Source organism: Aphelocoma coerulescens, chromosome 4 (genome assembly GCF_041296385.1).
Source record: "Aphelocoma coerulescens isolate FSJ_1873_10779 chromosome 4, UR_Acoe_1.0, whole genome shotgun sequence".
NCBI classification, from domain to species: domain Eukaryota; kingdom Metazoa; phylum Chordata; class Aves; order Passeriformes; family Corvidae; genus Aphelocoma; species Aphelocoma coerulescens.
In genome coordinates, this window is record NC_091017.1 from 23,831,481 (window position 1) to 23,848,219 (window position 16,739).

Below are 16,739 nucleotides of genomic sequence, written 5' to 3' on the forward strand. Positions count from 1 at the left end.
TAAAGATTCAAGATTGGTGGTAATTCTAATATATTTTCAAGTAAAACGTTCAGTTCAAAGTGATTTGCCCTTTCAAATTTGATCTGGTGTGTTTCTTTAGAAAGAGGGTGATGCATTGGCTTTGAGGCAACTTGAATTTTGATCTTTGAGGAAAGTGTTGAACAGTTGCCTGCTTAATTTTAGGAAGCTGAATCTTTAACAAAAAACTTAAATTTAGAGTTAGAGAAAAGCTTGAAATCAGCTTATCTTATTAGATAATACTGTGGGAGTTACCAGGAAGGTTTATACCAGACTTCACTGCTGTTGAAGGACTTTTTGTTGGGCTGCTTTCAGTTAATGCTTTGCAGCACTCCTCTTGCAGCCTCTACCAGTTAAAACATTTGGGGTTTTCCCCCAGGTGAGGAGCAATTTGCAAAGGTGCTACCAAGGAGCAGGAGCTCACCATAGCTCATCGAAAAATCTCAGCAGGTGCCAGATTAATATACTCATTATTGGTTTTTCAGTTGTTCAACAGAATCCTGTTTTAAGGCAGATGATGATACTCATCTTTGAAGATCCTGGGAAGGCTTTGGGGCAGTGAAGTGAAACCTCTAAAAATCTGAGCCACAACTGGAGGAAACGTTTCTCATGGAAATTTTTTAGTCAGCAACTTCGTTTTGAATCAAAGAGCATTTGGGTGAACTCATTATACCACTCATGTAAGGTATCTTTAGCGAGCTATTTCACTGCTTTTAAATCCTGTTTTAATTTGGTTTAGAGTTAATGTTTGTTTCAGTGGTTACAGCAGGCAGTGATAATGAGATTTATTTTTTTTTTTAAGGTCAGTGAAGTAAAAATGCAAAGGAGATTAAAAATCAATTATTAAATCAAGATTTCCTTTGTTCTCATTCTATTTTTCTTTACCTCTCTTTGATGACTTCCCTTTAAAGTATTATACTAATGTAGGAAATTAAAGATTTTCCTTACGTACATTTCTGTATCATCTTCGATTATACAGGATTTTTCCTCTCTTTCCTGAAAAACATGCTCAGTAAGTCCACTTAGCACGTATGAAAGATGAGCATCCTCTCTGCATCCAGACAAGTTATTTCTTTATAATAATGATTCTGTTATTAATTTTACCAAATTTCTTTTAAGGAGAAATCTGTATTTTGCTTCTTGTGTAGAATGAATATAAAGTGAAGGAATTCCAGTATTTCACCAGAGATGCAAGCAGAAATCCTGGAAAAGGGTTGCTAAACATGGAATCTGAATGCAAATGTTCTGTGCTAAGTGTGGGTTATTTTGCTGAAGGGTGTATGTGCATGGGTCGAGAAATAGTGTGATGGCATGAAGAGAGTGTATGGGCACAGCTTTGTGTGTTGAGGCGTGGCCCTTCATCTGGAAAATGATATACTAGGATATCTTTGCTTTTATCTTTGTGTCATTATGTCTTTTGTTACTGAAGTAATTTTTAAGGAACTTTGAGAAACACAGAGTCTGTGGTTGATGGGAAATCAACTTAGCAAATCATTAACATCAACAAATGAAATAGTAAGAGAAAGGAGAGACTGGAGTATCGAACTATTGACTGTTCTGCGTGTTTAACAAAGGACATTAGAATACCATGTTTAAAATAGTTGACTAAAACTTCAGAAGCATTGCATTAGCATAGGTTTTACTGCAAATACACAATTCATATTGAAATGGCGAGAAGGGACATACAAATCCTTGAATGTACAGTTATCAAATGCTGTTCAGAGAGCTTCCAGCATTTATTGGAATGTCAGTGCCTTCTGAAATGTTTTGATATTTCTACTGTATTTTCTAAGATGATAGAATGATTAAATCTTAGCCAGTTGTTGTGCTTTTGGGAATCATGAATTTCTGGAAAATATCCTTCTGCTGTCAAAGAAATGAAGTTCTGTTCTGGGGAATTCATCTGGAAAGAGCATTTCTTCGGGGGCGATGGGGACCATCTGTGGAATTCCAACTACGCGGAAAACCTGGAGCAGAGATGGGCAAAAATACACCAGGATGCAGGCAGCTCTGAGGAGGTCACTGTGGTAACCTTGTTTAGAGGAAAGGTCTGCATACGTGGGCTGACCTTTCTGACCCTTAATAATTCAAGAGTAGTGTTATACATTCTTCATGCCTATGCACTACTTCTGTGGCATAAGGCTTCTAACCATTCCCAATCTTCATATAATTTTCAAATGCATATTTACACATATGCAATAGATACACACAGAAACCCTGCCATTGTTATTTAGTATGCTGCCTATGTAGTTTAAAATCATTCAACTCCAAAGTAAACAAAAGCAAAAGGAAACTTACTCCAAGATTCAAATTACTTTTCTACTGCAGTGAATTAATAACTTGCTTTGTTACACCTCTGTAGTGAGGTGCATTTTTCTGTTTGAACCATTTGGTTCACAAATTACTTTGTACTCCAGTCTTTTACTGCTGTTGTGAGATTTCATCTAGCAAGCAGTGTTTGTTTTCATGTGTGTGTTTGGTTGGTTTTGGCCATCCAGTTTGAAAGTCCATGATATGCCTTGTTCCAAGTTACAATGGAAAGACTGCCCTCTGCCCCTCCCCCCTTCTCTCTTTCCTCTCCTTCCTTCAAGGCAATGAATTCTGTTCATAAAGAGAAGATCTGGCTGTCATTTCTCTTGTAACTTAAGTAGCAGTGTGGTTGTGTCCTTTCAGAAAGGAGGTCTCTGTCATTCCCCACCCCCCCCCACCCCCCAACTCACCACGTTTTATTTACTGTATGTGGCGGTCTCTTTAATGGAAAATGCAGAGATGTGTATGAAGTCTGAAAATAGGAGAGAAAGGTTCATGTTCCTTGTTTAAAAGTAATAGCACATTATGTTGTAAACAAGGAAGGATTTAGAATTTACTCTGGTTTTTGTGCTGATATTTTGGCTTTCTTGTTTTTCACTGCATCAGCCTGTAATGAGCTGTATTTCGCACTTCTTTGGGTGTTTCTCACTATCTATTTACATTGTTAGCCTTCTTTAAAAAGGGAGAATAAACACAAAAGTTTTGAACTCTTTTTGGTAGACTTGTCCCATTATAGTTACTTCTTTCGCATACAATCATATCCATGGATAATGTTAACCTATTTCACTATTTTCATAATCCTATTGTTTCAATGGAAGGTCTCAAATTTATGGAGAACACACCCAGAACTGGATAAATATTTTTCTGTTTTAATAGTCATTCCATGGCTGTGGCCTACTGTATCGACACTGATTTAGAGATTAATCTGAGAAGATGGGCTTGTTAGGACACCACCTCTGTTTCTCCTGGAGGAGAAGGGGGTTGGGTTTACAGTTCCTCTTTGGACCACTGTCGTGGGGATCCTGCTTGTACAGCTGTGGGAGGTGGGAACACGTGGCCCTTGGTGTTTCTGGGAGGACCACCTGCAAGCTGCTTGTCCTTAGCCAGGTACATGAGTTGAGCAATCACTCTTGCATAAGCACCCACAGCAGAAGAGTGCTGCTGCCTAATGAGGATCTGCTGTTCCTCTGTACTTCCTCAGATCTGATTTTGTGTACTTCGGCTTTGTTAGTCCCCTCTGGGGACATTATTGAGTAATGGTATCAAGTATATCAAACACCCTTCAAATATACATATGTGCTTTTGTTACCAGCATCCTATAGTTTTGTGTTCTGTCTTCTCCAGTGTGCTTCAGGTAGGTATCAGTACAAATTTCTGGGAACACATCTCACTCTCCTTTACAGCCTGTAGCCTAGGGCTCCTTTCATCTCTAATGATAGTCCCTATCAGCTCCATGTGGAAAATGTAGCTACACAGGCCCAGCATTTTACCAATAGTGCCAGCCAGTTTGTGTGTAGAGAACAAAATAGGTCTTTGGACCCAGTCTAGGCTTGGGGGTGGAACTGAATTCCCAGTTGCTAAGTGAAGGTGGAAGCCACAGTTATATTCTTAATCTTAGTCCTTTGAAATGTATTTTCTGACTCTCCCTTTAAACTTAGGTGCCTCAAAATAATAGTGGTAGCTACTTTAAAGCACATACATAGATGACTCATAATGTCAACACACATGATTTTTGTAGTGCCTTTTCTCCTCTACTTTGGAGTTAAAAACAACACTAGAATGTCTCAAGTATTAATTTCATGACTGGCTAGAATACAGCATTCTAATATTGACAACTCTGATAAGTCTCAGTAGAGCCATGTAAACTTAAGAGATATTTATACTGTCACATTTTGTTTGTACTCAGACTTTGTTCAAAATCTTTAAAAGTTGACTTAGATTTAAGCAATTACATATGTTTAATTGCTAGGTTTCTTTTCAATGGAGTAACTGGTAATGAGTACAATGTTGCTGCATTTCTGCTGATAGGGAGGCATTAAAATCCTCTGAAGTCGAGTGGATTATTAATTATATTTTGAAGGTGCTTATCAGACTTTTAAATATCAAAGATTTTTGCATTTGAAAAACAAAGAAAAGCAAAAACCCTGAACAAACCAACAACCCTCTCCAAAACCTCAAAAACCCCAAACCCAGACTCTATTATGATATCAAGCAATGTTGGTCCTTGTCTTGGTTGTTTATGATTGTGCTGTAGCTCATTAATCCTGGGATGACTCTGACATAGTCACAGGAATTATGAATTCAACTTTACTCCTTGAGCATCTGATTTGTGGCATTTGTGTGCCATGGAAACAGTGGCAGCGAATACAGAAGCCAAATTTGCCATGTTCCTTATCTTTGCAGTGCCTTTGCAGGAACTTTTCCGACTGAAGAAGCAGAGTTTACTCTTTTTGTACTAAGAAAATATTTGAATGTATTATTTCAGAAGTCAGTGTGAAGTGTCTTTTTTTGGTGGATTTCAGTTGAAAACACATGGATCATGTTTCATGCTCTCTGTTTAGATAGGTGCTTGTCATTCTGACAGTGAGCAAAGAAGGCTCAGTGTGTGAATATGCCTGCATGGTGTGGAGCCATAGAGAGGGAGAGGATGTTATGGGGGGATGTGGGAAAGCATGAGCAAGACAAGGGCTGCATTGCATGGGAGATCACCTGTGGTGTTTTTAGTGCCTGCACCTTGGAGAGTCTCTCAGAAGGCACTAATTTACAGCACAGTAAGTACAGAAAATAGGAAGTAGTAAGAAATGCATTGAAATAGATGAGCATTCAGTGGATAGCAAAACTGTATTCGGTAAGAATGTTCTAAGAAAGGGCCTTGTGTTTTTCCTGACAACCTAAATACTGGCATCCCTAGGAAAGCTAGAAAACCTATGGAGGAGAGTTTATCCGTCACTGTGAATTATGTTTAAGGTGGCAGATTGTCACCATCTTACTGCTATGTGCTGCAGTTTCCTTTAGTGTTTGACTGTGTGTGGGGGATAGAAGACTTCACAGTTGTCACTGATTATATAGTGGTCACTGGTTACACCTTCCTACTAGAATCTTGTCCTTCCAAGGTTCAGTTCTCCATAGATGAAGGCTAATATCAATTCAGTGTTTTCCTGAATCTTCTAGTTTTTGGGGTTTTATGAGAGCTTCTGCTTGCCTTACAAATATGCCCCTAGAAAACTGTAAACTTCAAATTGCTCCAGTCTTAGGGAAAGCAGTATCTTATGTGATTCTGTTATATGAAATCATGTAGTCTGTTAGGAAGGGAGGAATTGATTTATATTCAGATTAAATTTTTTTTGTCTACTTGTAATTAGATTGATGTGCCTACTCACTGTCTTGTCTGTACTGCAGTTCTAATTTTCCCTGATAAAACTGGTAGGTACAGACAACTGCAAATGCATTGAATTGATTTCTTTCTATCATAATGTTGGGTAATTTGAGAACTGAAGCCGCTGTTGAAAACTGTTGTCCAGAAGAATTATCTGTGTTTCTACAATCGGACCATGTATTTCTGTATATTATACCCACACATACTACAAAGAAATACTCATGAACTCTTCTGTACATGGTTTTTGGTTTTTTGGTGTTTTTTTTTTTTTTTTTTTTGGTCTCATGGAGGCTGCATCAGATGAAATCTTGTATTCCTCATGCCGTAACACTTTTCTGTAATCTGTCTCCATTAGAATGGCACCTATTAATGGCCTCCATTCTGATGGCACCTATTAATTTTCTCCATAGATTTTAAATAATAATGATGCTGAGTAATGTATTTAATTAGCCCCAGACTTTCTGTGTAATCATTCCAATCTGTGCTTCTCTCTCAGCTTTTGCCTGTAAGGTTGACAAATGGCAGGAGGGGGAAAGGGCACTTTCCTGTTAGTGGCTGTGGAGCCTTTGGTCCTTGGGTTGTGAGAGCAGTTGCTCCTTCTGAAAGAGCTGTGAAAGAACAATGAAAATACTATTTAGCTTCATTTAAGAAGTCAAAACAAATATAAGTTGTAGCAAAAAGCTTCCTTATCTTATTAAGCAGGACATTTTTATGGTTCCTTTAGTGTTTCCCGTATTTTTATTTTAGTATTATCAGCTTATTTGTGAAATCCTGGATTGTATTGGTCAGAGCTAAGTTCAACTTTGTCTCTATTCGTGCAGGGTTGAAGAGGACAAATAAAGTAGCTTAAAATTATACAAGTGTTTTCTATGCAGTTTAGAGTAAATTCTAATTGAATCCTCTTCACATTTTTATGGGCATTGACATCTTTGCCTCTTGTATTGGTTATACACCAATTCCGAGGTCAGGCACATTTATGTCAAATTGCAGCTGTATTGGTCTGGTAAAGGACAGTGTAAACTGTACAGCTTAATTTTTTAGGTTTTCTGTTGTTGTTGTTTTGATTTTTTTTACTCATTCTTGTCTTTCCTGTGTTTCTGAGAATAAAATGAAAGAAGGTCTTTATATTTTTAACCCAGCCCATAGAGGTAACATATGGTCAAATGCCAGCTGAACCATTTGTTTGTTAAGCAGCTCCTCTAGGTCACAATTAGAAAAAGTTAAGTCAATTAAGGAAAAGAGTGGGAAACATTCTCAAATAGGACAACATGCTTTTTGGAAGCTGGGAGCTTACGTGCAGTATTGTGTATAAAGCAGAGAGACCAATCTTGTCAGTCTATAGTGAAATATATCACTATTTGTGTATTTAGCATAAGCTTAGCATGGAAAAATTCCTCCTTTAAGGAATCCTTTAAAAATAAGAGTGTGAAATCATATACTTGAAGGCTGTAGATGGAAATTGTTTCAAGCAGGAGAGGCTGTGCTGTGATTACTGGGGACATCCACTTGTGGAGTGCACCTACTTGAAACCAGTCCCTGGTGTCTGCAGGATGGAGTTGAGAAAAAGAGTAAAAAGGACTAGGAAAATAGTTTCCAGAGATTTTAGAAAACAGGAAAATCATGTGAAAATATCCCTATGATGTTTTTGCCTGTTGCTGAGCATGGCAAAATTGAGGAGGATATTTTTGTCCCTTTGTGGGAGCTGAAGGGAAGAAGCTGTCATTCTTTACTGCCAACCATCCTGTTTAAACTCCTTCAGAAAAAAAGATCATGGAAATTTAACTGCTTGCATGAATTGTAAGCTCCCAATCAGGTCCTCATCCCTCTCTTAACTGTGTAGGAGGACACAGTCAAACAGATACGAATGACTTCAGATTGGACATGAGAAAAAGGCTGTTCAGTGACAGGGCTGTCAGTCCCTGGCAGAGGCTGGATGCGAGGAGAATGCTGTGGCAACTCCAGAGCTGTGTGAATGCTCAGAACAGGCCAGGAGAGTTTGCTCATGGAGGCTTACTAATTTGGGAAAGTTTTTGATGCTGGTGAAAGCTGTTCTGTTAAATGTGTGCTGTTAAAATAATTTGGTGATGGATTTGTTACACCAAACCTTTTCTACCTGTAACTTTGTATAAACACCAGACAAACCTCTAGGATGTATAAACACAATTTAAGGGAGTATTTCAGAACAGATGACCTTATGTGCACAAATTAATGCATGTGAAAAAGCAGAATCCGTCATATTTGTGCCCTTTTAAAAACATTCATAAATGAAAAAGGAAGCTTTCAAAGTCTCTCCAGTGAATCTTAGGGAGTAAAGGCAGTAATTTTTCTGAGTTTTAATGTGTGTTGTATATTACAGATGCATGAGAGCTTCTAAGATATCAAAGTTAGAGGTATTTTTGGGGTCACAGACTTACCATTAGCAGCTGGTCTCTGTTAATTAGAAGCAAAACCAAAAGATCACAACTCACTTGAGCAGGCTTTTTTGTACATGATTCTTCACAGAATACAAACAAAAGTCATGGAGATTTTCTTTTATTCAGTAAAAAGGGAAGTGTTAATGTATACTGTGAATTAACGATGTCATTACGAGCTAGTTGCATATTTAAAATGTAGCATCTGATTAGTGCCTCTTAATTACCTGGGTATTTTCTTTAATAACAAACATTAATTTTTCTTTTCAAACATCAGGTTATTAAAATTCCAGAATGACAAACCTGCTGTAGGAACAAGGGCAGCTACTTGAATCGGCCCATTATCAGCAAGTCAGTTGTATTTATGCCCTTGTAAAATTTCTAGGTGTTCTTGCACTGTGAAGGAAATGATAAGTATTTGGCCACTGTTTGGGAGAGGAACGAGCTTGAACCATTCTGTAACTCTTGAATTGGTGTTGATATATGTAAAACTACTTCAGATAAGATAAGCAGTGACATTTATGGTTGGACTCGATGATCTTAAAGGTCTTTTACCAACCTAAATGATTCTATGATTGTAAAGATTTTGGGAAGCTGTCTAAATGAATAATTTCTGCTTCACATTCTAGTGTAATAATGGAGTAGTTAATTAAAGAGCAAATACAATAAGGCTCTAGTCCTCCTTTTCTCCTTCCCCCTCTGCTCTTGTGCCTTTCGTTCAACACATGAAATTTCTTTTCCTTGCAACACAAGCTTTAATGCGCTTGTTCTCCAGCAGCCTTTATCATCATCCTTCTACAGCTGTCGTTCTTATCTTCTTTTGCTTCTAGCCTCTGTGATTAATTTTCCAGCCTTGTCTTCAGTCCTCTGTGGCTGACTGAAGCTGTGCTTGCTTAGGACTTCTAATGCTTCTATGGTTATACTGATATATATATATATATTTATATATATGTATATAAATGAATCTCAGTTTCTCTGCTGCTTATGAGACTGTTGCTCTTACCCTAAGACTTCTAACTTCTGTTGCTGTAAAAAATCTCATCCTACTTCCATGGAAGGGCTTGAGTTTGTGCATTTGTTACAATAAAGAGGAGTGATGATCCTCATTTTAGAGGATATGTAAATTATTAGGGGATCCAGAATTATTTTTAGTCATGTGTATCATGTAATCTCATTCTTCTAGGACCTCTGTTAAGATGAAAAGAAAACTGTGGTCAAAGATTGTGTCATGGGTTGCAATATTGCTATTTTATCTTGGAAGTGGACCTTATACACAGAAGTGTAATTTTCCTCATAAACCAGTGTTGTTGAATATTTTGCTATCAGTGGGCTGCAGTTCATAAGAGCATTTGCATGTTACTTCTTGAAATAAGGTAGTAAATATATAACTAATGTGCCATCAGTGGGTGTTTTTCCAGATAGCGTTATATTTTTCCTGAGTATCAAAAAAGAATTGGAAGGTCTGTATTATTTTGTAATGATTTAAACCTTCTTTCAGAATATCACTAATCAGTAAAAAAATGTTCTTTGCCTGCAGGGTGGAGTTCATTTCTTTTGTTCCTGAGAGCTGAATAGGAGAAAGGGACATTTCAACTTCTCTTGATAAAGGTAAGACAGCATCTGTTGATAAGGATAAGACACTGTTCATTATTATGAGCTCATAGAAAGTTTGTCAATGGAGGGTTTGTTTATTTTGGGCTATTTTTCTCCACTTCTGTGCTTTGTAGTAAGTGCAATATGTGATAATGTAACTTGTATTGGGAATGGAATGTGTTAACTCTACCGCAGGTATCAGGAAAGGCTCTGAAGATAAGCAGGTACCTGTAGATCAGCGTGACAAAGTGGATAGCAATTTGTTCTACTGCTGGTACTTGTGATATTTTCCATGTGCCATTGAACTGGCCTGCCTAAGTTCATTCCATCATGCTTCCACAAACTAAGCAAGGGCTCTTTAAAAACAGTAGAGTTTTCTCCATGCTGCTTGTCAAAGAAATGTATAGGCTTTCCTGCTGCTGCCTTCACTGCTCTGTATTGTCACATGAGAGTGCAGAGGTTGATGTGAAGAGAGAAGGACCTTGATATCTATTTTAATTGAGATAACACCTTCAAAATTAAGCAGCAAATACCTATCCTAATTGTGCTTGTCAGAAATAGGAGACAGAGAAGGAGATAAAACTCTGGAAGTCTTCTGAGAGACATGCCATCCTCAGTGACTCTTCCTTCATGTTGTGCTAAAAGGTCTAACTTTTTATAGATTTGTGTGTTGAATTAAAGCTTGCAAGAAACATTTAGACATAGAGCGTGTGGCTTAGTGTTGAACTCTTAAATTCCAGTTTTTGATGCAGAAATCTACATAGCACTGTCTTTCCTGATGTCCATTTGGCAAATTTTGAAAAGTGGGGTTAGGTTTGATGTGACAGCTGCTAATCGTGGGGTTGGTCTGGTTTAACAGTGACCACACGTGCAGCAGATTGACCATCCATGTGCACTTCATGCAGTGCAGGTAGGGAGCATAAGTGTGGTTCAGTTTCTGTTCAGAGGGGCTGGAATTAATACACAGTCATTTCTAATTTGTCCTGTGACAGAGGCTGCAGTCTCCCAATGAAGGTGGTAATGTGTCTTAAGCAAGCCAGTCACTGCCTATTCTGTGTCTGCATCTGCAGATCCATTTTTGACTTGTTCAGCATTGCATTTGACAGGGTGGTATAATGAAGGCTCCAGTTGTATGTTGATGTTTAGACTATCAAGAACAGCACAGCATAAGTCTACTTCTTGAAAGCTGAATAGTTTGGAAAAGACAAAAAGACAACTCTAACAAAGCTGAAGAGAAATCAGAAGATTGATCAAAAATCAGTTTTGTGCATGTGTGCTGATGTAGCCGATTTTGAGGTTTTCTCTGTAAGCATTACACAACTTTCTTGATCAGTAGTTCAAGGCAGCACTATCATGCCACTATGTATGGATGCAGTTTTTATGAATTTACAAGTGCTTACTGTACTATATATAATCTACTACTGTAGGGGATGAGAAAGCTTTAATCACCTTCATATCCTTATGATTGTATGGATATATAGACTTTAGGAGTTACGTTGCCTTCTTGCTTAGCAAAACACAGCTAAAATATTTTTGGTATAAAAATGTTCTTTCAAAGTTTCTGGTTTCAGAATTCCGGCTTTAGCTTTAATCTCTTATCCAATGATAAAAAAAAATGCCTTTGAGTTCTGTAAAATCCTTCTAATGTACCCTGGTGCTCCTGTCCTCCCTCCCTCTTGCAACTTGTGAATCTGTTGCCCGTCATTTCAATCACATTTTGTGATTTTTAAATATACTTAGCATGTATAATCTCAAAGGTTAAACTGTTGTTGGAAGAATTCTCAATCAATCATGAAAGGAGAAAGAAATTGTCGTGCTGAAGTGATACATTTAGTGAAGGACTTGTGGACTCCTAGTGAAGGAATGTGTTATGTTGCTAAAGATGCAGGGTGAAAAATTGCTATGCTAACATACATGAAAATGTATTAATAATAATTTACTGATAAATTAATATGGCCTGAGCTTAATCTCATTCTGGCAAAACCCATGTTGAAGGAAATGAGAATTTACTGTGTTAGGATCTAATTGAGTATAATTTCTTTTTTCCTTTCTTTTTTTTTTACCCACCCTTCTTTCCTGCACTGGAGAACTCATATAAAGTAATAAATAAATTTTAAAAATAAAATAAATATTTAAGAGTACCTACAGTGTTAACTTGCTGGTTGCAGTCAAATACTTTTCTTCCCATCCTTGTGAGTATCGGTTGGCTGTAAAAAGCACAGTTCTCTGGTGAAACAGTGTACTCTTGTATTTTCTGAACCTCGAGCAGAAGTTATTCCTTCTTAGAGGTTGCTTCATGCTTCTTGTACAACCATTAAGCCTTGCTCAGTGATATATATATGTGTGTGTATATATATATATATATATACTTGCTGCTTTTCTTTCTCTATTTAGAAAACATCAGTACATCTGGAGTCTCTGTGATATGTTCTTCCCATGGTTGCACAAACAAAGCAGCAGCACATTGCCTGCTTTTTGTTACTTTGTGGGAGTGGAAGAGCTCAGAGTTCACACTTAAATTTACCAGTATCCAGCAGGATTTAAGGATTGCATTTAGTGACACAAATTCCCAAACATAATCGGCGGCAGATTCAGTTTCTGCCTGTGTGAATTGGTGATCGTGTGTAACTAGGGGAGGAACTTGAGCTATACAGGCAGGCTCAGCTAACAGTGCCACTGAAAGTTAGTTGTAGTTGTTAAGCTCTCATGCTTCCCCATATCATAATAACTACTTCAGCTTAAATACTTCTGCAGTGGCTTCAGGCTTCATGAAGAAAAATGTTAGCTGTTCCCTGCTCCTACCTGCAGTCTGCTCCAAAAGCAATGCCCTTAAGTATTAATTTTGCTTTATTTTTAACATTATATGCATCTGTATTATACACAGAAAATTTAGGTCTGTAAATTGGGTGTGAGTGTAGGATGAATGTTTCGAAAACATGCTTAAAAACATGCCAGTGGGCTGCCAGCTCAGGCTGAGAAAACTCAGGTCTTTGGGAGTGGAAGGCCAGAAACTTCCCTTTTCCTACATCTTCTCTCCCAGTTATGATGAGCAGTGTAATTTTTTTTTCACCACAACATAGTTCAAGTTCAAGCCAACAGTCCTCCCTATGTGTTTATTAATTCTTTCTTCCTTGACCCTTAAATCAAGAACCCCTTGGGGCAGCAGCACTCTTCGTAATTGTCTGGTTTATGATCGAGCACGTGTGTGTTCTGGTAAGTCTTCTCCCTGAACAGAGAGCTGCATCAGAAAGCAAATGCTATCCCCAGAAATAATATTTGCCTCAAAGAAGCTTGACCTGCTTTGTGATGTTTTTGGAAACAAAATGCAGGAATAAGCGTTATATTGTAAACGAAGCGAGGAAAATAGGGTTGCTGTTTTCCTAAAATAAGAACAGAGCTTTAATACTGCTGAAATGTTTGGTTTTCTGGAGAAGGTTAACTTTCCAGGAAGTTGGATGTTGTCTTGACTTGTTTATTTTGGATATTTCCACTAATTGATTGTAATCTAATTATCCACATACAAAGCCAGGCCTCTGAAGCAGCCAGTAACTACAGTTGGAAAGATTTATTGTTACTCTTCCATCGAAGGAGGAGAATTGAGTGGTATTTATGTTTTCAGTAGTGTATAAATCTGGAAGTGGAGTCAGAGCCAGTGAAGTGTGTGATATTTTGTGTCTGGGAACTATCTTTCAGTAACTGTTCTCATGACTCAGTTTATAGGTGCATGTTATAATTTTGAACAAATATCAACAGGGCAAGGCTGATTTGTGTAGAAAATTTTGCAAGCCGACATTTTATTACCTTTCCTGTTTCATATTCTAACAAAATGGTCTGTTCTAGATTACTGGTAAGCCATTTTCAGCTTGGGAAGGTGACTACTCTAAAACATTAATACTTGGGAATGTACCTCTTTCTCCTCACATAGTGACTCATTTTCTTTTGTATCTAAAAGGTGATCAGTACAGAGGAGGGAGGTTGGGGGAGGAGTGGATGTTGCTGAATGGAGTGGAACGAGTTACTCATTCTTCAGAATAGCCAGAAGGTAAACTTGAGTGCACTTGAAAAACCACACTGGTAAAATACCCCATGTGTAGTTTGGGCTGTTAATACAATGTTTGCTATTGACTTTTTTATTGGGTTAGGGAAAGAATCAAGCCCTGAGAATGCACTGGGAAAAATGTGCCGTGGAGGATGTTGAAAAGTGGCAGTGTAGGCTGTAGTGCTTTTCACCCTGCACAGCCACCTAAATGTCTGTGGTATGTCTGCTCTACATATAGAATATACACAAATATGGATATGTTCAATAGACACATATATAAATATTTGCTAAATAAATATACATGTGTTCATATATAGGCATATATGTGTATATGCACACCCATGTATATGCAGACATGTATCTGTGTTAATGCATGTGTGTATAATAAGGACGAGTACAGGTATTCTCAAACTGGGGATGTAGCAAGTGTTATGGAAGGCAGGAAAATGTGCAGGAAGGTTTTTTTTTAGTAGGGGAGGAAAAGGGAGTTGAAGGGGTTGATGGTATGATTTACTACCATCACAGGACTGAAGTTTGGGTCAGACTGGGAGTGGGATTCTGTTGAGATATATATTTATATTGCAGAGTGAAAGAGGTAGAAAAAAACTATTAAAAAGTCTCTAATATAGAGGAAGGAGAATTTACAGTGCTTAAGAAATGTGGAACACATCTGAGACCACAGACTACTCATGGAAAGCTTGCTGGTTAAAGTATTAGCTATATGATGTGATGTGATTAAAAAAAGACTTGTTCAGGTATTTATGAAAAGATGAATATAAGGTAAAACAGGTTGTGGTGGCAAGGCCACGGTAATGTAACCTTTGCAGCCTTGAGGAATGAAAAGCAGGATGTAAACACAGAAACTAAACCCACCTTATCTTGGTACAGAAAGTACAATTTGCGTCTCCCCTGGCCTTGGATAAGCAGGCAAACTGTGGGATGCCTAACAGAAGTTGTTCTAGCCACTGATAGTGAAAACAAATCTATGTCATTAAATGAAATGAATAATTTTCATCACAAATGTACATCTTGTGGATTCATGGAGCTGTAAATCCGCTGTTGAAAATGTGTTGTGTGGCAAGTCCAGAGTAAAAGAGGAGGAAGCTGAATAAGATTTTATTTTGCCAAAATTGCCAGTTGCTGACTGAGACTATTTCAAGTGAATCCTGGCATATTGGTATGAAAATACTGACTGCATCAACCAGTGTTGTCTACTAGAATAGCAGAAAACACTTTGGAAATAAGTTGGTTGTTGTAGTTCCCTGGAAATTATTATCTGCTGTTGTGACTACCTAATGCACAAAAGTGTAATGTGTTGTGCCAGGGTCGTACAATAGAAGCATTGTGATAATGTGATAATTTCTCTTCCTGGAAAAACATAATTTAGATCACTGAAATCAGTGGGACTGAGGGACACAGCTAAAATACATCACGTGTTACTTCCCTGAATAGTGTTAATTGGACCTTAAATACGTTCCTAGGCAATGTGGTTGGAACTGTAGCGCATCTGTCCATCATATTTGGGACCCTGAGATATTCAGCAACCAAAGTTCTGTTATCTGTTGTGGATGAGCAACATATTGCAAATTACTGAAACTGTGCGTGGAGATAGTACTTTTTGAAAATCACAGCTCTGTGCCTGGAATTGAATTACCTGTGTTATATATTGCACAGCCTATTGGCATGCTGAATTAATGTCTCTGGGGACCTACAAAAGGAATACTTATTTGGAGAATTAGAAGTCAAAACTAAAGGACTAAATCTGCTGTAGAGATCAGACTGCTGCACTGAGAAAATCAAAGTCCATGTGTGTGATTTAAACCGTGTTTGACATGCCAGGCTTTGGTTTCACCAGGAGACTCACTATGCTATTTGGCTGTGTTTTTAAAACCCGCAAGTGTAAATTAGAACGAGCTAATTTTATAATTATTCCCAACAGACACACAAGTAATTTAGTCTCAAACATGTTTATTTTATAAAGACACAATCATTCAAAAAAGAAGTGCTGAGAAACCACAAGTGGTTTGAGCAATAGAGGCTTAGAGCTTTGGCAAACACGCACATGTTTAAAATGTGGTAGCATTTGTTTAAAAGCTATTGAGTGTTCCGTCTCTTTCTTTGCAGCTTTATGACTGTCCTTAAAGAGTAGTACCAAAGAACTGGGGGGTGGAAGAGTTGTTTTGTTTATGGTGGTATTAGTCATTAATTTAGTTTAAATTCCAGGAAAAACCTCCCTTGTTCAGCCTTGAGGAATGAAGAACAAAATCATGCTTGTTTCATATACTGCTAGAGGAGGGACTGATCCTGAGACTGAATAAAGAAGGGGATTTAAAAAAAAAAAAAAAAATTAATCCTAAAACTCGATGGATTGCTCATTCTGAAGAGACAGGGATACCCCTTCAGTAGCTTAAAGAAGCAACTGCATGTAGGGTCTAAATATGCCATGGGGAAAGGGCACCATATACAAATATGTTAAAATCCAGATTGTAATGTTAGCCTGTATAAAAGTCCTTTAAAAAGTGGCTAGAAATAGTGAAGTTCTCAGCAGTTAATGAGCAAGCTCCCTTATGTCATGACTCTCACCAGGTCTCTGATATTTTTTTTTGGTGCAACCCAGGAGGAAAAAAATACTTGATGATGAGAGAAGTGCCCCACAGTCTTTGGGCCCTACACAATGCATGATATGAGGTTACAATTTTTTTAAAATAGTGTGAATAATATCAATGCAATTTAGGGATGGCAAACTGCTCTCAGACACACTGGACTTCCTGAGAGCAGTAAGCTTTATTGCACTAAGCTCACAAAGACTAGTTAGTCTTTTGGCTTCTTTTACTAGAAAGATTAAACAAACAACTTTAGAATGACTGCAATGTGCTGTCAAAGGTGAGTTGTAGCCTGCTTTGCTTCTTTAAGGTGTTGCTTAAATAAATCTGTATTTGCCTCTTTCTAAGCAGTAATTTGTGTTCTGATTTTGACACAAGTATCAATTTTA

At 37.7% G+C, this 16,739-nt stretch overlaps 1 protein-coding gene across 9 annotated transcripts in view; it reads left to right on the forward strand.

Moving 5' to 3' along the window:
* Positions 1-16,739, forward strand: part of BMPR1B (bone morphogenetic protein receptor type 1B) — a 258,012-nt gene that overhangs the window by 48,532 nt on the left and 192,741 nt on the right. For 7 of the 9 annotated variants that reach the window (XM_069013108.1, XM_069013102.1, XM_069013107.1 and 4 more), the window contains exon 2: positions 9,653-9,723. The exons of the other annotated variants lie outside the window; for them this stretch is intronic. The gene's annotated coding sequence lies outside the window, so the exon portion shown is untranslated. The remainder of the gene's footprint in view (positions 1-9,652; positions 9,724-16,739) is intronic. 9 annotated transcript variants of the gene reach the window in all.